The sequence below is a fragment of the Mirounga leonina genome, unplaced genomic scaffold (genome assembly GCF_011800145.1).
Source record: "Mirounga leonina isolate KUSES-001 unplaced genomic scaffold, KU_Mleo_1.0 Mir_129, whole genome shotgun sequence".
Taxonomy (NCBI): Eukaryota; Metazoa; Chordata; class Mammalia; order Carnivora; family Phocidae; genus Mirounga; species Mirounga leonina.
In genome coordinates this window covers 927,744-932,549 of record NW_023270323.1, presented here as the reverse complement: position 1 = coordinate 932,549, position 4,806 = coordinate 927,744, and positions in this window count along the sequence as shown.

The window sequence follows — 4,806 nt, the reverse complement described above, 5'->3', positions numbered from 1 at the left end:
TTGATACAATTACTCATAGTTTTGTTTTTGGGGGGGGGGTTTGGTTTTTTTTTTAAGATTTTATTTATTTATTTGACAGAGAGAGACACAGTGAGAGAGGGAACACAAGCGGGGGTTGGGGGGGAGAGAGAAGCAGGTTTCTCGCGGAGCAAGGAGCCCACGCAGGGCTCACTCCCAGGACCCTGGGATCATGACCTGAGCCGAAGGCAGATGCTTAACAACTGAGCCACCTACAGTGTAGGTGCCCCTACAATTACTCATAGTTTTAAAGAAGTTTTGTAACTTCATAAATTTTTCATTGCTTGTTATAAGGCTTAAGTTTTTTGTTTTGTTTTGTTTTTCAGAACTTGTAGTTAATAAAGCAATCTTAAGAGCTGGAGGCAGTGCTGGGGGTTAAAAAGGTAAAGGTGTTTCAGATATTGTTTATAACCATCAATCAAAGGACACCCTCACATGTGCTCAGGAAAGCTCAAATAAGCAGGTTTTCTGCATTGATCTTTTTGACCACACCCATAAAGTCAACTCATAATCCAGAATGAGGGAGCATTATATTTCAAAATAACTTGTAGGATGAGAATTAACAGTCACAGAGTGTATAATCTATGACTTGGCACCATATAATCTTTAGAAGAATCAGGTAAGGTTTTTATTTACAGAAGAGAAAAGTAAAGTGCAAAAAGATTGATATTAAATATGTGACTTATAAGTTACAAGGCCAAGATAAAAGCCCAGTTCTGAATCTAGAATCCTTTTCACAGTGCTACAGTACTTATGTATTACTTCTATATTAGCAAGTATTCATTTGAGAACAACAGAAGAAAAGAAATGACTAAAGTCAAAATAATGTATTAAGTGATTTTTAAATGCTTTTTGCACATCTTTCAAATTTGAGTTATGGTTGTAAGAATTTATGGTTCATGAAAAGAAATTGTTCTATACACCACTGCAATAGTACTAATAGCTATTAGATACTAATAATAGTTATGTCTAGTTATTGCTGTATAAAACCCAGTAGCTTCTCTAGAATAAAGGCATTTAACAGAGAAATTCATTTGAGGGAATTCCCAAACACTGCAGAGGCATCGAACTCATAGTAACGACATAGATATAAAAACTAAAGAATAAAAAAACTAAAATTAAACATGTGCTATGGTGATGGGATTGTGTATGATTTCACTTTCTTTTAACAAAAGTCATTTGTTGTTATCGTGTTTATTTTACAATAAATAAACATCAGGGAGAGAAAAAAATACTTCAATGGAATTTGCTTATGAATTGTTCTAGCCTCATTAAAAAAAAATATTTTCCTAAGCCTTGGAATGAATTGAATTCTGGGTATACTTACTCCATTTCTTAGAATTAATTTTTGGACTCTTTTTACAATGCAAATCTTTTGGTCTATGTTGAGTCAGTAAATTCTGTCTCCTAGGCAACTTTGTGTACATTAAAACTGAAGGTCAGACCAAAATTAATGCATTACATTAAAGTAAAATAGGATTGCTTTGCATTTCAATTGGTACTATTTGGTTTTGTATGTTTAAATGTCCCTATTACCACTGTTGTTTAATTCTAGGTAGTTTGAATCTCTTGTACATTTTAGGTCTAAAACTTTTTATGAAAGAAAAATTAAATTTTAAAAATTAAACAATAGTTAAACAAAAAATTAATCCAGTGATAAATTTTCATCTTCATTAGTAATGAAAGTCATTGAAATCCAATCAACAATGAAATAATTTTGCTCACCTATTAAATGAGCAGATTTAGAAAATAATACCCAGTACCAGCAACTTTGCAAAGAAATATTTCCTACTTTGGTTCCACATCTCTACAACCTCCTAATTCAGGTCTTCATTATTTCCTACCGGGACAATAGCTCAATAGCTCCCTTTTAACTTGCCTGCCTGATCCTAGTCTTGCATTTCTTAAGTCCAGTCTCCACACGGCAGCCTGAGAAATCTATTTAAAATATAATTCTAAACATATTATTGCCTGTGTTTCTCAGCTTCTCAGTTTCCAAGGTGGAATTTAATGATGTACAGTATCTGTAAAGAAATTGCTAAATGTGCAGTTGCAGTTCAATTTTGCCATGGTTAGTACACATAATAAAAAACTTACTTAAGTCTAAGATTTGTTCCTCTGACAGCCACAGGAAGCCAAATTAGAATTACTAGGTTTGCCTCGTAAGCATGGAATTAGAATAGGGACCTGAGTTGTACAATTCAAATAGTTAAAGGAATCAGGTTTAAAAACTTGGAGCTCTTGGGGCGCCTGGGTGGCTCAGTCGTTAAGCGTCTGCCTTCAGCTCAGGTCATGATCCCAGGGTCCTGGGATCGAGCCCTGCATCGGGCTCCCTGCTCCACGGGGAAGCCTGCTTCTCCCTCTCCCACTCCTACTGCTTGTGTTCCCTCTCTCGCTGTCTCTCTCTCTGTCAAATAAATAAATAAAATCTTTAAAAAAACAAAACAAAACTTGGAGCTCTTACCTCCCCAGCCATTTTCATCAGTAGGAGCATTCTCTGCCTGGACAGTGCTTCATATGGATATTAGCGCCTTTTCATTTCGGGATTCCATATTCTGTACTCCAAAAAGAACTTACTTCTCTATTTATGAAGGGGAGGCAAAACCTTTTCTCCACCCTCTTAGGGTCTCCAACGGGACCTGACATAAACTGAGAGAAGACAAGTTAACAGAAGAAAAGCATAAGATTTTATTTTCATATGTACATGGTAGTTAGTCTTCACTGGAAAATTAAAACCCTAAAAGCTGTTAGGCCTAAGTGCTTACATACTAGGTTAAACAAAGTGTAGTGATGTGGAAAAGTATCTAAAATATATAGGGAAACTAAGGGAAAATGAGGGTTATTTTAACAAGATTTGTTTGTACAGATTCTTCTCAGCCTTTCCCACCCTGTCTCTGGTGGTAAGAATTATTTTCCTCCAGGTGCAGGAAAGGGCATCTTTCACATGGGATTTTTCTCTCCTGTTTTCAGAAAGAAAAGTGGAGGTCATAGTGCCACTTGCACCTATTGTTTTTCAAGTATCTTTACCTCAAAACAGTTAATATGCCAAGTCAGCATATTTTGGGAAGGCATGTTCTGAGCCCCTTCATTTACATCATCTCTCTAAATAAGATAAAAAAAAAAAAGATATAATACCACTACTTAGGGTTTTACTTATTAAACTTTAATCACATTCCAGACTTGCTTCTCGAGATTGCACCTAGGTTATTTTTAAGATTTTTATTATTTGAGAGAGAGAGAGAGAGAGCACGAGCAACAGGGGGAGGAGCAGAGGGAGAGGGAGAAGCAGACTCCCTACTGAGCAGGGAGCCAGACATGGGGTCATCCCAAGACCTGAGCCAAAGACAGAAGCTTAACCGACTGAGCCACCCAGGTGCCCCACACCTAGGTTATTTTTATTAGAATTGGAGGCATTCCCAAACTCTTTCATTCTATAGTTCTATACAGTCTCCAGGTTTATTACTACAAAGTCACTAATTTAAGCAAATATTTGAATACCTATTCTATGCCAAGCACTTTCTGATGTTCTGGGAATAACCTATGACCTAGACAGACACTATTCCTATTTTTTTGAAAAATGCCATAGTAGTTTTCCCAGGGGGCAGTCTTACTTTTCTTATTGTTAAGTTCTTGGGTGGCCTCTCACTGTTATCACTATTCCCAAAAATAGATCACTGGGAAGTTTATTAAAACTTTAAATAATCGTTTTGTATCATAAATGACCACCTCCCAATTATCTATCATATATTGGCTTCTCTTAAAATATAGCACTGAGGATGGTCCTAAGTTTTCCATTCCCCTTAAATTAACAATAGATAATTTTAGATAACATTTAGAATAACAGGCTTTGCCTTTAATTCATGTTAAAGTGTTTGAATTAGGGGCATAGAGTTTGAAAGTTGTCATTAAATTATTTGTTACATTCACATGCTTCTCTCATTCTTCCCTCACCTGACAGTGTTGAACTTTTACCTGAGGCTGTGTTTTGAGCAGCAATGGGTAAGAAATCCTTGTAGCCATTTTTGTTCCTGAAAATAACTGTCCCTCAAAACATACCCTGGCCTCACATCATCCAAGATGTCTTCATTCTTCCTCATATCTCCCATATTGCAGATGACTTACTTGTTTACCTGCAGCTATAAAACCCCAGGTCCCTCCTTTTTCTTTGAGACATTCCTCATTAATAAATTTTATCTCTAATAGAATTATCCATATGCAATCATCTGTTGATGCACTTTGTCTTTTACACACCAAATCTTAATGCTCCGTGCTGCCTTAACAGAAAGCTCACTGGGTTTTTATGAGAATTACATTTGATTTAAAATCTGTATAACATTTTAAATTGTGGAAGAAATCTCATATGTGTTCAACAATGTATTATCTGTAAAACCTATATTATCTATTACTATTATTAGTATTTAATTGTTGTTAACTACTAATCAATGTTAGAGAAAAAATATTATTCAAATTGTTAAAAAAATTATTCATGACACTTGTTTAAGGTAGTAAGGCACACCTCATTCAAAGCGGACCATTGCAGTGGTATAGGGACAATGCAATGGGTCTTGCAGTAGGGGAGAGAGATTGGACTCAACTCCCAATATAGCATGGGCAACTGAGAATTTATAGCCAAGGGGGAGGGTGGGGCTCATTACTAAGAGGAAACATTAGGGGTAAGAGTAGGAGTAGGATGGGATTCTGGCTAAACTGACCTTATAGGATTCTTGCTGAAGGCAGGCCAGGATGATCAGACATCACCTGGGGGGATGGTGGCAGATGAGGAACCCT